Consider the following 19,385-nt stretch of genomic DNA (forward strand, 5'->3'; position numbering starts at 1 on the left):
TTTTTGTGCAGATCCGAGCTGTCCAGCTTCTGGTCGATGTTATTGAATCCTCTGATTCACCGAAAGTTTGCGATGTTTTGCATATAATCGAGAAGGTACTCAATATAATCCTTTTCAGACGGTTTCATTTCTCCACTCCAAATTGCCCCTTCATTCGTGTTGAGCTGATACTGTACTTCAATAGAAAACTCTCTCTTATCAGTGAAAGCTTCCTGACTTGAACCCAACTATATACCCGCAAATTGGATCGTTTTACACGGAAGTCGTGAATGCAAACGCATCAGTGAAGTAAAAGGATAAATATTTCATTTATCAATTCCAGATTGGCACTGTTCAGTAGATCCTCTCAAGCGATACGTTAAGCCGTCGTGTAAAGAACATGTAAGGTAATTATAGAGACTGCAAGGTATTTGTAGTAACATCTAGAGACATATAATTACATCTAATCACTGTAAATTTTCTTTGTTGCTGCAGCCTCAGGATGAAACAGCGTAGAAAGACATCAAAGAGGCTGCATTAGGATTAGTACGGGGAACTATTTTAACTTCAAGGTAAATAGGGATTTTTGTCAGGACTTATCGTTCCAGTTGTATAAAAGAAATTATTCACAATGAATTCCAAATCGTAATTCATCATGGTATCAATGCCTTCCCCTCTCTCTTTCAAAAAGTAGGCCCATATTCCATTTCTAATTTAATAAGCGGGTTTTTTATAAAGTGATAAGCTAGCTAAAGCTAATGTTTCCAAATTATTTCCACATCAACCTATGCCATATTTTTGTGCAGAAGATTAGTGGTTATAAATTACATTGGAGTGAACGAAAGGTTCCAGTGACGTTAGAGGTACTATTATTGTTTTCAAGTTTCTTGATAACTTACCGGTGTGTTCATATATATATATATATACAATTGTCCACTTCCCTCGGTTTCGTTCGTCGCCTTTTATTAAAACCACGTCACCTGGCTTCGCCGTCATCTGTTTCGTCTTATGCTTGAGTTTGTGTCTTTCTTGTAATGATTTTAGGTATTCGTTTGTCCATCTGGCCCAAACGATATCTTTGCATCTTCTCAAATACCTTGCCCGTTTTCGAAGTTCAACATTTTCCCCTTGATCAGGTTCTTCTTCAGGCAGTTGGATTTGCTGCACGAACTGCATGGAATTTGGAGTTAATATCTGCATCTGAACGTCATCCTCTACGTATGTCAGCGGTCGGTTGTTGATTGTGGTTTCGACGTCGAGCAGTACTTCTTCTAACTCTTTCCAGCGTAGGTTTCCTTGTCCGATTGATTTGTAGAGTGCTTGTTTCATTACGCCGAATAATCGCTCGAATTGTCCGCCCCACCAAGGGGCGCGGCTTAAGTTGAACTTCCACTTGATATCTTGTTTTGTTAACCAACTGTTGAACTTCTCATCCTTTTGAACTCTTCGAAGCCATTTTGCAGTAGCTAAAGAGGTTTTGCTATTGTCCGAAAATACCTTTTCTGGACGTCCCTTCCTTGCGATAAATCGCTTCAAACTGAGTAAAAACTCATCTGTACTTTGATTTGGCAATAGGTCGAGATAAACTGCCCTGGTTAAACTACAAGCATACAACGCTACATAAGCCTTCTTCTCTTTCTTTGCTTTACTTAAATATCTGATTGGTCCCGCAAAGTCAACTCCGATGACTTCGAATGGTGTTGAACCGGTGGTTCTTTCGAGAGGCAAGTTAGCTGTCGGAGGATCTGCGTACGCCTTAACCTGGAATCTTTTACACCCGTGGCACTTGCGTATCAGCCGTTTCGTCAGTCGCCTCAATTGCAGTATCCAATACTTTTCCCTGAATTTAGTCATTGTCAGTAAGGCTCCCCCATGTAGGGTCTGCGAGTGTGCATGCAGAACTAATTTCTCGGCAACTACGTCTTCTTCAGGAACATAAATAGGATTGTCTCCTTGCACTCTTCCTCTGCATTCATAGATACCTCGTTCGTTTAATTGAAGATTTAGTTGGAGCTTGTCCTCTTCGAATTTTTCCTTTCCTTCATGTCGCGACTGTGCTCTTCCAATCCAGAACTCGAGCTGTTCGTTTATGTCTTCTTTAGTCAGGGGGCCGGTTACCTTTTGTTTCATCCGACAATTTCTGGTAAATCTCGTAATCCACGCTGTGATTCGAACGGTCTTCCAAAGATCCCATTTTTCAATAAGCTTATCCAGATCATCTTGCTCCAATTCCACTGCAACAGCTAGGACTTCCTTGATAACTTTAGCTTCGGCTAGCGATTCTTTGCTTGGGCTGGTTATTATGTCTTGAGGCCACTCGTTTTCGTCTATTAACCACGATGGTCCCTTGAGCCACGTCTCAGATAACATGTCAACCTTGCCTCCCCGGCTTCCGAGGTCCACTGGATTTTCAGTTGAACTGACATACCTCTACTGTATATAGTCCCTTTCCTGGATCTTATGAACGCGATGACTGACAAATTGTTTGTACTCGCCGTTTCCCTGAATTCAGTGGAGGGCCACTGTGCTATCTAGCCAACTGAACGTATTTCGGATTGGAAAACCCATCAATGCTTCCCTTGCGTTGTGGAGCAAGTTTGCTGACATATGTCCCGCGATGAGTTCCAGTCTTGGGATGGTTAAACCCCTTTTTGCGAGTCTTGACTTCGACGCCACGACGCTGCCTTGTGACGGCATAGACGACTGATGACACTCCTTTACCACTAGCATCGCCGAAGGCATGTAGATCAATTGCATCGATTTCCTCCTGATATCTAACAAGACTCCTCGCTATTTCAACTTCTTTTGGTCGGTTTAGTTCCCATGAAATCTATTTGGCGAGCAATTCCGGGTTTAATTCTTTGTCCCAAGACATCCGTTCGTCACAGATTTCTCTATAGATCAATTTTCCTTGTATTGTTGTGGGTGATACAATTCCCAATGGGTCATATATCTTGGCGATGTTACCGAGGACATTTCGTTTCGTGATTTCCTTCAACGGCTCTGGAAAGTTCACCTTGATACTGTCCGTCTTCTTATCCCAAGGCACGCCAAGCAACTTTGTTTCTCCAGCTTTTACTCCTATTTGCTCTTTCGCATAGCCCGTTTCAACTTCTTCAAAGGGCTCTGGTTCCAATTCAAGCTTCGGATTATTTGAATGCCACTTGTGTAGTTCAAATTTCCCTTCAGTGAAGATGGTCACACACGATTTCTTCAGATTCTCGGTCTCCTCAAGCGTGTTCCCTCCCGATATGAGGTCGTCCACATAAAGGCTGCGTCGTATTTCGTCGACTTCATTCGGAAAGACTGATTGCATGTTCTGGAGGTGCTGCTCGATGACTCCCCCCAATAAGAATGGAGACGTGGAAAGGCCGAATAATGCTCTTGTGAATCTCAATGTTTCCACTTCTCTTGTTGTCCAGTCTTTCAGCCAATGAAAGCGTAACGCATCGCGATCATCTGTCCTTATTCGGACTTGCAAAAAGGCCTGCTTGATGTCGCCGGATAGAGCTACCGGGTGGAATCGATTCCTCACGAGAATACTCCATAATTGGTTTTGTAGTGCTGGGCCTGGCTCTAAGCACTCATTTAACGAAGGAGTTCTCTCATTTGGACGTGCCGAAGCATCATACACAATTTGGGTTTTGGTACTTTCTGCTGTCTCACGTATGACTGGTTTCTGAATTTCTGAAATTTCGATTCTTTGTAAACAATTACCCAAACGTTCAGCCCTTGAATTTTGTCCCACAGGGGTTTTAGGTATAAGTGGATTGCTTGATTTTCTGACGTTTGTTCTGTGTCCTCCTTACAAGTAAAGTTCTGGTTGCTTTGCAATATATCAAAATAATACGGGCGTGAAGTTGGACATTCATGTTAAACTAATAGTAAGGTGTGATTGCTTCTAATATTTTGAATCAACTCATGTAGTCTGTTATAATAAATCGACTATTGCATATTCCTCTTAGTGAGACAACAGACGATGAACAGTTTTGGAAATTACTGGAGAAAGTTGCAGGTATGCTACAAAACATTTGAGGAGCTTTTTATTAAACTTGTCTTCTTGGCAGTTTATGGCTCATTGACTGACGTTGAGAGTTGATTAAATTGCCTTTCTCTCTTTACATTTTTGGTGAAGTTTACCACGTCCACTAGCTTGACCAATGCATGGGAGCAACTAATGAAGTCTGTTATTTGTTTGTCTAGAAATGGGTCATTGCATTTATCGATTGTTTCAGGTAGGTTTAAGATAAAACTGCAATAAATAGTACCAATTGTACCATTTCTTCGCTTATGTATGTTTTACTATTGCCCCGCTAATGGTTCTTACTAATCGTGGTTTTGAATTCGTTCCTCAACAATTTCAGCATCCGTCGACAACAATTGTGAAAGGTGCTGGCATGGTTCTGAAGGCGATAATCGAGGTACGTTTTATTCATTCATTCCTCCATTGAGAATTTTCCGCTTTTGACAAACGTAATTTTTAACGTTCTGCATTTTTTTAGCAGTGATGAATGTACATATTAGTTCAGTTGATATTTAAGAGGTTTTAAAGGGTCTTAATTTCGAGAGGTATTATGCACAAATTCAAGCCAGGAACAGTTGATGGAAAAATGAGTCAACTATAGATCCTCCGGCAGGAATCGCTTTTGCGATGCCGGTGCAATGCTCCTGTCACTGAGAACGTATAGTTGACTCATTTTTCCATCAACAGTTCCTGGCTTGAATTTGAAGTGTGTATAATAATACCACTCGAAATTAAGACCCTTTAAAACCCGAATTAGTGTGATATATTAACAAATTGTTCCAGATGTATAGCCTCGATTCCATCCAGAGGACCTGAGTTGTATTTTAGCAACATTTTTAGATTAATCTTAAAACTTGTGATTTTATAATCCTCTATATACTGGCCATCTGCAAATAGTTCAATTGAGACTAACAAGCATACTCCATAAGTAATTTATAATCTTTATTGTTGACATATAGGCAATTGAGTGGACATCTTGTGGCTCTCTGGACAACTGGTCATCCAACAGAATTGGCATTACTTGTGAGAATAATGTTCGTATTAAAGTAGTTATAGTTTTTAATGTCTAAAATATACAATAAAGTTTAAATGCGAGATTTCCTGTTCGTAAGTTTTGGTTCATAAACAATTATTTAATAAATTTGAATACGATTTTCACAGCCAGCTGGTTTGCTCTATTACCTTGAAAGCCCTGACGAAGTAGGAAATCTTTGAGAATGTCTTGCGAGGGCCATTATTTACATAAACCCATTGCAGTGATTCTGACTAACCAATCATAATATTGACTAAGTTGTATCAACTGCTTTGGTAACTAAACTCCATCATTCATCCTTAAACTGTGCCAACTGCCCCACTGACGAAATAATTAAATAGTAATTCATTCAGAAATGTAAAAGCTTTTTGTAAAGAAACAATTTTGTTGGAAAGTTTTTATCTTTTCTTCTGCCACCAGAAACTAAAGAAGATCATTTATCAAGTCGTGACAATGTAAAGCTTGCAGAATACGTTTTAAAGCAACTTTCGTGTTCCAAAATTTCATAATGCATGCTTGTATGTACATATAAGCCTGTTATTTCACGTGCTATACTTGTCTGTTAGAGCTCTGGAAAAGCGAGAGGAACAACAAGGAATCAACTTGAAGGATATCTCTCGCATTGGAGGACAAGAATAGGATTCAAATCCAGGAAAGATGTTAGAATCTAAATCCAGTTGTTTTATTACAATTAAGTGTTCATATTAAGAAAATGAGAGTTGAGATCACAAGAACACCACTTTCACACAATTGAAACTATAATTGTATATGAATCACAAGGCCCTATACTGTATAGTAACAGCATGTATTTTGTGACTTCTATAACAAAAAGAATATACAGAAAAAAATGCAGGCTGTTTTCTTTCATATTCACATAATACCCCCAAGCCCTGTATGTTGCTAAATTGCAGTTACATAATAGGAAAGGGAGAAAAATAAATCTAATTTTAATAACACCAGTGTAGAATGAATGACATATGGAACTGTACAGCAAAATATTGTGTAGGCATAATTCTTGTCATGCCTTCCATCACCAGATATCATGAAATTATCTTGGTTTTTTATTGTTTTAATTAATCCGTTTAATTTAAAAAGCACAAAAATACCACCAAAATATAGCTGAAGAAAAATACTTTAACCCAATCGCTTCTTTTTAATCCAGAAATTAATTAATATTGCTGTTAACCTGACACTGCAGTGCAGCTCTAAAAATCATATCAAATTACACGGGATTACAAAGGAAATATAACTCGCCTTTGGAATTTCTTAATTTTCTTCGTTATTTTTATCCTGTCGTCTTTTAACCGTTACATGTAAACTGTAAAGGCTGTAGTTATCTTTTCTGATAGTTTTTAAGTCAGGATGGGCAGAAAAACTTGAAAAATATAGCTTTTTTATTTGTTATTGTGTATAGCAAGGCGTTGCTCAGCCGCACGCGCATGTGGTTGTCACGTGAGGTTAGAGGTGTCAAAAACGTAACGTTGCCTACCCCTTGGGGGTAAAATAAGCCCGGTAATCGATTTCCGGGGTAAAATTGTCCCTAGAAGTCATAATTGTCAAATTTTCGCCAATATGGTGATGATTATATGCACATTTTCCGGTTTCCATTTGTAAACACGTTTGTTGGAAATATCACTACAAATCGCCAAAGCGACTGTATTTCAAGTAAAATAGATGAAAATATTGATCCCAATGTATACTAGAAATATTTGGAGGTTTTTAGGCGAGATTTTTGGAAGGCTTTGCGTATTTTCGCTTCACTAAAATTCAATTTAAAAAGTTCAAGTTTGGGAATAAATATCTTGGCTTATAGGAAAGCTTTTGAAATGAACTAAGTTTATACAAATAGGTAAATGTTTTTTCTTTCAAATAACACAATTTCTAGTTGATATGATAAAATACTTCCCGATAAAATCGAAATTATCTGTGTGCGCCGTTTACGAGCAGACAGCAATGAGTTTAGTGGTCTCATATTTATTAAAATGGGTGAAGTATTCGCACAGTAATCACAAGTTTAAATCAGCTTACCACTTTGAAATATCCTCTGATTGAACGTTTAACTGAGAGGATCCCTTAAACATCGAGAATACTTCATTAACAAGTGCCGCATCTTGTCCCTTTTGAGAAGTTACGAGAACTTCATCTTTGTTATTGGTTACTCCTTACTCTGTTGGAAGTTCCATTCTGTTGTATAAGGACAACACTTGCAGTTGGTGTGGTGAAAGGATGCAGATTGTCCGTTGGATGTTGTGCTTTTGTATTAGAGACGGACCACATTAGATATCAGCGAAAAATTGACACATTCATGGGACTCGAACCCAATCTCCTAAAAAGGAGTATCCGAAATGTGTTCTTTGTGTGGCCAGGAAAAAGCGAGAGCTACAGGGCAACTCGCAAACCGACTGGCAGACAATACGAACGTACAACACAAAACACACAACCGACGACACAACATCCAACAACCCACAACCCACTAACTCTGTAGCTGAAACGACAAAAAATATGGTGAGTGGTTCCTAGAAAAGGAAGCATTCAGAATTAGCATGAAGGCAATAGTGGCTAGGGGATTAACTGACGGCATGGATATGGGATGGCTTCTTAGGGTTGGATACTAAAACTAAACTACGATCGTCTTTGTCTGAAAAACACCAAAAAAAATTATTAGTAGCTCCCTAGAAAACGAAGAGCAAAACACAGTTAGACAAGCAGTGAGCCGTGTTTCCAGATACGGGGACAGAGATTCTTAGCTAACAGAGTGGCCACGGGGATCTACTTCTATTAAAAAAATAATTACACATACCTTGATCCTACCTAAAGAAAGAACTCACTTACCTGAAGAAAACCGTCGCAGACGGCTCTGTTTTATAGCCTGTAGGCTCTTGCATAATTCAGCAAAATTAAGACAACTTGATTGGTTATTTCTGTGCACAGGTCAATTTGTCATTGGTCAATTTTTGTACTACACGATTGGTTCAATAAAAACCAATCAGATTGGTTAATCTATATTCAAATTTTGATCTCGTTTCTTTGATATTTGCAAGCTGATTGCACAACAAATGTTCGATTTCACGCGTTTTGGAGCATATTCCAAGCCAATGTATCACAGCATGTGTGTATTTGTTCGATTATTTCTCTCATGAAGTTCACAAAAAATTACAGTTCAATCATTATTAAAAGGCTTTATTTCCCAACCAGCTTTAGAACCCCGTCGAGCAGGAAAGTCGGAATTTAAAAGGCAAGTAAATCTTTCAAACTGTTGTAGCATTTGAATTATGTGGACATTTAACTACTGAACCTTTCAGAATATTGTCGAATTGGGCATAGCATGGAATAAAAGTTAATATAACAAACTGACAAAATCGCAAATGTAGTAAATTTGAAGGCTAAATATTGCAAATTCTAGTCGAAATATGGCGTTTTACCCGCGTCATGCATACATAGCTATTCACAGGTATGATATTCACGCATTTTATATATTCAATATTACACATCAAAGCGGCCTAATCCTTAGGATATTGCCCAAAATGCAAACGAAAACCGGTTGTAGTGGTTTAGTTCAAATATTCAGTACTATTTTGATATATTTAGCGTCAAAATCGAGCCTTTAGAAGATTTTTTTCGATTTTTTATACAAACATACCTGATGATATGAATTATCGCATCACCGGCTATAATATTTCACAATAATAAGAATATGGAAAACAAATTCAGGCAAAAAGCCGAAATTCTGACCTAGTTCCGATTCGAGCTTGTCTTAAGCACGTGCTTACCAACGATTATCGCTTAGCACTTATGAAATGCTATTTCTTCAATTCTTTTGCACATCCTAGCCCAAGAATTACTCAGAATTACAACAGATTGATAACATGTAAAATTGGGACATTTCGAAGACAACAGAGTACCAAAAAAGCGAAAAGATATGGAATTTCTAAAATATATCTTGCTATGGGTGAGTAATTTGAGATAACAAAGCAACCTATTATTTTGATTATTGTTTTTACTTATAATACAAATGCAGGTTATAACTATACGCTGGTTGGAATATACTATTCAAAAAATCGTTTCAACCAATATTGTTTAGTGGTATTCCGGGGTCTTTAGCCCAAATATTTCTGTGATATTTAATGTCTTGCTTCTGTGCAACATTATTTTCAGGAGTAATATCCTATTTTGCGGTACAGTTCCATTTATCATTCATTTTACACTGGTGTTATATAAAATATAATTTTTTTATTCTCCCTTTCCTATTATGTAATTGCAGAACGAATATTCAATATACTAGTGTACCACATAAAAACTCATTATGACAATCGCTATCGGACGTCTATTGCATCGGAGATACGACTTGTCGTAAGCCAAATTCAATGTTATTTCTCGCGATTTTTCTATGATGTCTTACATTGTGGTTTTTTAAAGATTCTTCAATGTTTTTTCAATCTGCGAGCTGAGAACTAGGCCTTGTGCAAGACAAAATTGGAAAAGTTAAATTCACTTCGTATGTTATTTGTTCTGAAAGGAAAAGGTTGGTTAATGATGATAGTGCAACGCATGTCAGGTATTCTGCTTCCAAAATTCCTTTTTAGCTCGCCTGCACTTTAGTGCAAGAAAGCTATTGCTATAGTTTTGGCGTCCCCGTCCCCGTCCCCGTCCCCGTCCCCGTCCCCGTCCCCGTCCCCGTCCCCGTCCCCGTCCCCGTCCCCGTCCCCGTCCCCGTCCCCGTCCCCGTCCCCGTCCCCGTCCCCGTCCCCGTCCCCGTCCCCGTCCCCGTCCCCGTCCCCGTCCCCGTTCCCGTTCCCGTCCGCGTCCACACTACATGATAAGTAGAATGTTAAGATGTCACTTTTATTTTCCCATTATTTTCAACTTATCTACTTAAGGAGTCTGTTTGTTGCAAAAGAACCATTTAGCAGGGGGGAGTGAACATTATACAACAAAATATAATGATAAGGTCAATGTTAAAATGCTATATTTTTTGTATACTTTGGCTTTACATCAGAAAAATCATTATCAATATAAGTCATCAATATGCATTGTGACTATTTAGTGCCATTTGGTACACATTTATACAATAATAAAGAGAATTTTGCTCAAAATTATCAAATGATAAGGTGAATGTTAACATATTTAGCATAATGATAAGGTCAATGTTAAGATGTTATATTTTTTAAATGTTATGGCTTTGCATCAGAAGATTCATCATAAATATAGCTCATCGATATGTCTTGTGACTATATGGTGACATTTAGTACACATTTACACAAAAATAATGGGAATTTTGTTCAAAATTATCAAATGATAAGGTGAATGTTAAGCTAATTAGCATAGTGATAAGATCAATGTTAAGATGTTATATTTTTTAAATATTATGGCTTTGCATCAGAAGATTCATCATAAATATAGCTCATCGATATGTCTTGTTACTATATGGTTACATTTAGTACATATTTACACAAAATAATGGAAATTTTGTTCAAAATTATTAAATGATAAGTTGAATGTTAAGCTAATTAGCATAATGATAAGGTCAATGTTAAGATGCTATATTTTTTAAATATTATGGCTTTACATCAGAGGAATCATCATAAATATAAGTCATCGATATGCATTGTGACTATTCAGTGGCATTTGGTACACATTTATACAATAATAAAGAGAGCTTAGCTCAAAATTATCAAATGATCAGGCAAATGTTAAGCTTATTAGCATCATGATAAGGTAGAGTTATCCAGAGTTATCACGCTCATTACGATTTTCAGGGCTATTGTGTAGCCATGTTTTTTTTTGTTCAAAGTTGTAGCTGAATCATATTTAACGAAACTATTTGTACAACCCTTAGCCAAATGAGAAACTTTCAAATATTTTCACCTGTATGCTACCATTTTTTTTGTATTTTACATGTACAATTATAAATTATGAGATTGTGTTTATAAATGATTATGTATATAAAACATAGTCCAACGTTAAAGTTTAAAGAATATTGTCAGATAATTCGCAATTCCAAGCTTTAGCACATAAGTATTAAAAGTAGAAAGCCAATAGGCTCGGAATGCAAAGGCAAAGGACAACGCATGTGACATATATTTGCACATTATTTATGTAGATACACATGCAAATATATTATCATATTATGTAGTACGCAAAGACCGAAAAAGTGGTTCACATGGTGGAGTTTGTGTCTTTGTTCACCAAAATATTCATTTTAATTATTTAGTCGAACTGCAATCTCCAAATTTAGAAGTAATTTGGATTAAAATACGACCAAGACGTCCCCGCGGTCAATTTCATGCATCATTGTCGGAATAATTTATCACCCTCCTAATTCTAATAACTCAATCCTGTCAGAGTACCTTTCAGAATGTCTGACTACCCTTGAAGGAGACTTTCCCAACTGTGGAATCATATTGACAGGCGATTTTAATCAATTTAACACTTTGCCTATTGCACGACAGTTCAAGTTTAAACAGCTCATTAAATTTCTAACTCGAGGAAATAACACCCTAGACAAAATCCTTACAAATTTGCATTCCTTTTATAAAGATGCAAATTGTCTTTCGTCGTTTCGACTCTCGGATCACTGCACAATTACAATTTTCCCGAAAGAAAGAATCAAAACTAAGTCAGAACGCATTAAAGTTTTAGTACGTGATCGAAGGCCAAGTAAAAAAGAACAACTTGGCCGTTTTCTCTCGGGCGTCGATTGGTCCAGTTTATCAGTCGATTCAGTCGAAATCTAAGCTGCCATATTTAATGATTTGATTCAGGTTGGACTTAATAATATTGTGCCCGAGAAAACACGAGTTATTCATCGAAACGACGTTCCATGGATGACAACTTATCTAAAAGAGCTCATTGTTAAACGCCAAGCAGCCTGGGCACAAGGCAATCAAATGCTCTTCAAGTTCTATCATAACCGCGTTAATAGCCATCGCAAGCGGTGCAGGCAAACTTATTATAATTCTAAATTACGTCTTTTAAAAGACAGCAAGCTAAAACGATGGTGGGACGAAGTTAAACGCATTAGTGGCCACACCCCAATGTCTGACAATGAAGATTTACTATCCATCCTTGCTCTTGAAAACATGAATATTAATGATTCTTCTCATGATGAAATTGCAAACTTTATTAACGATTCCTTTTTGGACCCACAGCAATCATATGTGCCACTTGATGAGTCTGATAAAATCCAGTACGCAAGGCCAGCATCTGGCTGTGATGTATTAGAAGTACAAGAAATTGATGTATTTATGAAATTGAAATCCCTTAACGCAAGTAAATCCCCTGGCCCGGATGGACTTCAACCTTGGTTACTCAGAGAATTTGCAGAAATACTGGCCTTCCCAATTAGCCTAATTATTAACAACTCATTTCAACAAGAAACATTACCTCTTGGTTGGAAACAGTCAAAATCACCCCCATTCCTAAGGCGTGTCAAATTACAAATGTAAATAAACACCTTCGTCCGATATCTCTAACGCCAATAATCTCGAAGGTGGAAGAGGAGTTTGTCCTTGAGAGGAACGTTAGACCGGCCATTTTGAAAATCATCGACAAAAACCAATTTGGAGTAGTACCGAAATCCTCTACCACAATGGCTTTAATATCTATGATACACCGCTGGGCACAGGCCACTGATCAACCTGGAAATTTAGTCCGTACAGTTCTATTCGATTTTAGAAAGGCATTTGATCTGATAGACCATAAACGACTCTATGTTAAAATTAGACAACTTAACCTCCCCCCTTCTACAATAAATTGGATCTTGGATTTCCATACTGGCCGTATGCAGCGGGTAAAATTGAGGAACAATTGCTTTTCGCAATGGAGTGAGATTCGCGCGGGTGTACCCCAGGGTACCAAGCTTGGTCCCTGGTTATATGTACTAATGATAAATGACCTGACAACGTCACATAGCGATCCTGGGAAATTTGTCGATGACACAAGTATTTCGGAAATACTGAAAAAAGGTCAACGCAGTACAATTCAGTTAGATGTTGATGATGTTCAAAATTGGACTATAACCAACCTAGCTGAACTAAACGAAGATAAAAGTAAAGAACTCAAAATTGACTTTTCTAGGAATAATAATCATGGCAACACGCTAGCCCCATTACTGGTCAATGGAAAAGAACTCGAAATAGTGAACCATGCTAAGATCCTTGGACTTACAGTCAGCAGTGATCTAAAGTGGAGAGCACATGTGGAGCAAATTGTGTCGAAAGCTACCAAGAGATTATATCTGATAACACAACTTAAACGAGCAAATGTCCCTATCGAAGACATAATAATGATATATTGGGCATGTATACGGTCGATTTTGGAATACGCGTCACCTGTTTTTCACAACTCGTTGCCGGTGTACCTAAGCAACGAGATTGAGAGGGTACAAAAACGGTTTTTGAGAAGAGTATATAAGAACCACGGTTATGATGACGCTATTATCATGTCGAAGTTGGATTCATTGTTTGATCAAAGATCTGCTGCGTGTCACAAACTCTTTGAACAAGCCCAAGATAGAGATTATAAATTAAATTCGTTAGTTCCTCAGGAAAAAATTTGTAAATATTCCCTAAGACGATGAAGAAAATTCTCTATACCTCGAATTCGAACTGATCGGTATTAGAACTCCTTCATAATCGCTAACAGTCTCGAACAATAGCCTAATTTGTTATAATTGTAAGATAATTATAGATTAGATTTAGTTAAACTTATGCATGTATATACTTTTAGGTGTCTTTTATGTACATCGTATATAATTCAGTTTTTACTAACTGCAAATTACGATTATTAAATTCAATCAATCAATCATTATTAAAGCCAGTTAAATTGTGGACAGGGCCCTTTGAACTACCTATAAGATTTATGTACATACCTTTTCGTTGTTTGATGCATAATCCTATTTTGTGTAAATATAAAAATCCAATCTTGTTTATTTCATAAAGCTAGGCGCACACACGACGATTTTAGTCGGCCGATTCCTGTCTAGATTGTCTAGATGGATGTTTTCATCAAAATGTGGCGACTGGCGATCTATACTTGGTCATAATGTGGCGATCTATACTTGGTCATAATAGTGACTTTAATACAGGAGTGTCAATGTTTGTCAAAATCATTTTGATGTAAATTTTGATTAAGATGTCTTGTGCAACCTGGGCTTATCTGACATGATATGTATCCTGACTTCCAGTCTTCCACCATATTGATACAATATAATTGCTGCATGATCCTCGGGTTTCAAATTTGAATTTGCTTGCAAATGCCTAACATATATAATAGCTCTTTGTTATGATCAACAACTATTAGAAAGTTTTGGCAAAATGTCAAGAATTCAGACCAACTCCGAAATAGAGGTTCATTTGCTTATTTTCCTAACAAATTTTGTTGAAATCAATCCTATGTCCTTTTAGGATTTTATCATCATTTCCATATTTTCATGCAAATTATCTTATGTAGGATTTCAACACCTGACAACTATCATTCTGTCTTTGTATGTATTTTGGCAACTGGAATATAACTGCAGCCATAAAGTTCTCAATTTAATTTTGTCATTGCACATGTGAATGGCTGGAAACCACAACAGAAAGTTATTAACTGACAAATTTTCAAAAATATTGTAGTGGGCTTACAAAGATTTTCTAAACATCATGCCAAGGTTGAAGGCACCAACACAAGTTATCATTGGTGTGAGAGTGTAAGTTGTCAATCTTTAGATAAAATAAAACTCACAACTGCTGGTAATTTGTAAAAAAACTGTCTTTGTTTCATATACAAATAAGGCAAAAGACTCACAATATTACATTTTCTACTGAGCGCAGAGAAGACCTTATCACAGAGGCTTTAGTAAGGAAGTGTAATTTTTATTATTTCGTACCTTTGTTTTACTGTATTGTACACTCTGTTAATTAACCACTGATTATTATATTTTAAAAGTTGTACGAAGACTTTCCTGGTCATAAAAGTGGAAGTGAATTGGTATGTTCTGGTTAATTATACCTCATTCCCTAAAATGAAACTATTCGCATGAAATTCAAAATCGTAATTCATCATGGTATCAATGTCCCCCCCCCTCTGTCTTCAAAAAATTAGGTCCATATTCCTTTTCTAATTTAATAAGTGGTTTCTTATTAATAAAGTGATAAGCTAATTGAAGCTAACGTTTCCAAGCTATTTCAACATCAACATATGCCATATTTTTGTGTAGAAGATTAGTGGTTATGAATTGAATTGGAGTGAACGAAAGGTTGCACTCACGTTAGAGGTACTTTTATTGTTTTCAAGTTTCTTGATAACTTACCTGTGTGTTTATATACATATATATATATATTCCTTGTTATTAGCCATTTTTGAAGCAATTTTGTTCAATTTAGGTGTCACCAGGCTCACTGCATGGATCAGATTGATTGAAGAGATAATAAAAATTGGCTTCTTACAACTATAAAGGTATAGAACTGATTGCACTGGTATGATACTTGATATTGCCAGAAATTTGAATATTTGTGATTTGCAATAATTTAACTCAGGCTTTCATTCCATTTCTATCTTAGGTCTCAGATTATCCTAGGGGATTTGTTGTTGTCTGTGGTGGTTATTAACAGAATGGTATGTACCAGATTCTACTAGTACCAGCTATATAATAACAAAAGGATAAGATACCGGTTATTTCTGCAAATTGAAGTTTTACATTTTGTGCACAATTTTGTTTGTGTCTTCCAGCATCTTTTCACATCAAACAGGAGAGAGGAATATCTGAAAAAGATGATGGAATCTTCTTTCAATAACGTTGACGTTACGATAAAGTATGTGAACAATTTAAGTAAACAAATTTTAAATAAATGACAAATTTACTTACATACAGGTTACTTCATTTATTTACGAAAAAATTCTTTCCAGGTGTGTAATTTACTTTGAGCTGTATTTTTTTTTATTTTGCTCAGTTTTAGGCGGAAGAAAAGTTTCCATCAAAGTGGAGTCGTTTTTTAAAAACATATTTGGAAAATACAGGTGAATGATATATTATTAAGACAGTATTTAGTTTGTCCTGTGTAAAGAATGTGAGATATGATAGTAAATGACAAATTTTTCGTTTCAGTGATGACGAACATATCACATCAATGTCACAAATCAGCGTCTATAGAGAAACTCCTCGGAGTAAAGTGAGTTATGTTGTTACTAAAATTCTTCTAAGAGTCTATCCTTTTTCTCATTTTAAAATCGTTTTTACACTCTCAAATTTAGGATCATGTTCAAAGAACGCTGTGTTTCTTAGAAACGTACAATATCGTCACCCTTCATCCCCTTAGCTCATTAAGTCATGCGACATTCCATGTCACTTCCAGTAATTGTTCATTTCTGACCTTGAAAGAAAACACTCCAAACACTCCAAACACTCCATGTCTTCTGACCTGGATTCAAGTTTACTGCTTTTATCGTCTTTTTTATTTCACGTTTCCATTTTGAACATGTCCAATTGCAAAAAAGTATGCAGCCGAGTTAAAATAGTTTTATTTTTGCAGTTACTTTCCGGAATATACCGTGTGCTTGAGACTTGTGTATTATAGTATATCATAGTTTTCAAACTTCTTTTTCTGTCAGATATTTTCAATAATTCCCTATCGAAACCATCCTCAGTTGTTCGGGCTGGAATATACACAAGCGGTCAGCTGATAAATTACACGTCGCCTGACAGGTAGTTTAAGAAAGCAAATTTTGTATTAAGCTATAAAAAATATTTCTTGTTTTGAATGTTTGTATTTCACTCAATCTAGGGAAACATTACTGGCTGGTTTGCTTGACGGTGTTAGAGCCAGTTGAAATAGAGATTTTTGCGTAAAAACGACCCCAACGAAGAGAAGTACTGCACGCTTATTCATAGATGATTGAGCGAAAATTATGGCCAAAATTTTCCTGATGAAAATCTCGTACTGCTATGATTACCCTAAATACGATCCCTCATTTCATTTTCCTGCTGACGTATGTGATCTCATATAACACACCAACAATTACACTTCTCGTCAGGTATCAGCCAATAGCATTATTCGTATTAGCCAGTTCAATACATCACATACATCAAAAGAAGAATTGTTTTTTTAAGATGATATATTTTTCAAGGTTACCGATGGGGTCCATTGTATATTGTTGTTGAAGAAGTAGAAAGCAGTCACTTAAAATTCCTCGCTGCGTCTCCAGGTGAAATATTTCTCTTTTTTTTTTCACTTTAAATTTTTGAAATATCTCCAAAAGCTTATATAGTCTTATGACTGGTTCCTTGCAGGAAATTTCACCGAAGCTGTGTTCAGATTTAACTGCAATATTTCCTACAGCGGTCTACTTCATGCAGTCACCCAAGACGTAAGTTAACAATTCCTTATTTTGTACTTTTCTGCAGAAAAAATCCTGTGTAGAGAATATTATTGTATTTTCACTGAGTTTTAATGTTCTGTCAAAATCTGGAATAAGGCTGTTTTCCACTTACGTGTTTTTCATACGCACGTACACGCACGTAAAAATCTAAATCCTTATACGTGTTACCTTTGAAAAAACTAAATGAATAAATCGAAGGAACTTAGTTTTCTGCATATTTAGTATGCATTAGTTGAACTAGATGCATCTTAATTAATAAAAATTTAAAAGCATTTAAAGTTTTCCGTATGTGTACGTGCGTATAAAAAACGGGTAAGTGATAAGCAGCCTTCAGTTTAAACTAAACGATTGCTAAGCTACATAATCATATTATATGAAAACATCTGACCATTTCAGCTGCTAATTCAAAACATTTAACACGGTTCAAAACGTCTCCAAACAACACGGTACATTTATCCAATATAGCCAAAGGCAGAGTATGGCCTTATTACAAATAACCTATCATGTTACTGTTCTGACAGAAATGTACACAAAACACTAATAGTACTCCTTAAAAACTGTGGTCACTCTCGTTGCTGAGTTGAATGAGTCAGAATCCATGAAATGGTAGTTTTGAAATTTTCATCAGAAGTACAGCTGGAATGTTAAGTCTTTTAAACTCCAATATATATTTCAAACGATTTTAAATATTTTGTAGGGACTTTTCTCGGAGAATAAAGAAAGACTTATCATTAATGCCATCACAATGCTCATTGCTCACGAAGGTATTGTATATCTTTTCCAATACATTATTTAGTGTTCAACCCTAAAATATACATATTCTGACTGCTATTACCTTCGCAGGTGTTCAATATATACCTAAAATAATTAAAAAGTCTCGTCTATTTGCAGAAGACCAAAACAAAATATCAGATAAAGATCTCGAAGCACTGTTTCACGCTTTGAGACGTTGGGTTGGATCCAAAGCAGGTTCGCGCTTTCACAACGCTCACTAGGTGAGAAACGTTTATCTTTAAGCACAACACACGCTGTTTACTCAACCAGTTCATTTTTTAGACCGTGTTTCTGTTTTGCTTTTTCAGCTTCCGTGAGAAGGTTGGTGTGAAAACTGTGAAAGCTTTGAAGAGGAATAATGAAGCCGTGACTCACGCCGCTGTCGACATGTTGTGTGCTCTGATGCAGGTAAAGACAGGGCTTTCTTTAAAGCGGCCAAAATGGTCAGACCGGACATATTTAAATTTAAAAAAGAGTATTTCGTTAAGAATATAGCGGCGAAATTGCCGAGCTAGATAGATGCAAGTAACGAAATACGTCAACTCAGCCAACTTTGAAATTTGCATGTTAACAGGATCCAATTTTATTGAAACCAATTCTGTTGTTTTATATAGCCAACGCACGCTAACTATGACATTCGAGAAGAACAGATAAACAAAAGCTCTCTGTTTCCTGTGAAAAATTTCTAAGCAGTTTTTGGGAATTCTCACGATAAATGTGGTAAGATGTGCGGTGTTTGTTGTCTATAATCTATGCTGAACCCATGCATTTTATTTTTCCATTCCTCTTGTGTGTATATAGCCTTGTTTTGGAAGAGAAATTCCCTTGCAAAATTTAGGAAGTGATTTGTAGCAATTGCCTTTCTAATTTGGACTACCTTTCTAATTAACACAAGAAATAGATTAACCATGAAAACTTTTCTTCTAGAATCGTTTTACTGGAGTTTTGGGTATAAGTGGATTACGGATGAACACGAGTCAGAACACGACTCCAGAAATATGAAAAAGAGTAAAAAAATCATGAACACGAGTCAAAAATTTATGAACACGAGCGAACACGAGTCCAAAAATCATGAACACGAGTGAACAGGAGTCAAAAAATCATGAAAACGAGCGAAAACGAGTCAAAAAGAGCCCAAAAATTATGAAAACGAGTAAAAAAAACACAAACACGAGTAATTTTTGTAAATATTTGAACTCATTTAAACGAAAACACAAC

General features: G+C 36.5%; 1 long non-coding RNA gene across 1 annotated transcript; it reads left to right on the forward strand.

Moving 5' to 3' along the window:
* Positions 1–367: 367 nt before the first annotated feature.
* LOC114541891 lies at positions 368–15,620 on the forward strand. The gene is made up of 3 exons (XR_003689392.1): positions 368–551; positions 786–842; positions 15,578–15,620. It is a non-coding gene; the product is annotated as an uncharacterized LOC114541891 (long non-coding RNA).
* Positions 15,621–19,385: the final 3,765 nt, after the last annotated feature.

Source organism: Dendronephthya gigantea, unplaced genomic scaffold (assembly GCF_004324835.1).
Source record: "Dendronephthya gigantea isolate DGI-Jeju-01 unplaced genomic scaffold, DenGig_1.0 000318F, whole genome shotgun sequence".
NCBI lineage: Eukaryota > Metazoa > Cnidaria > Anthozoa > Malacalcyonacea > Nephtheidae > Dendronephthya > Dendronephthya gigantea.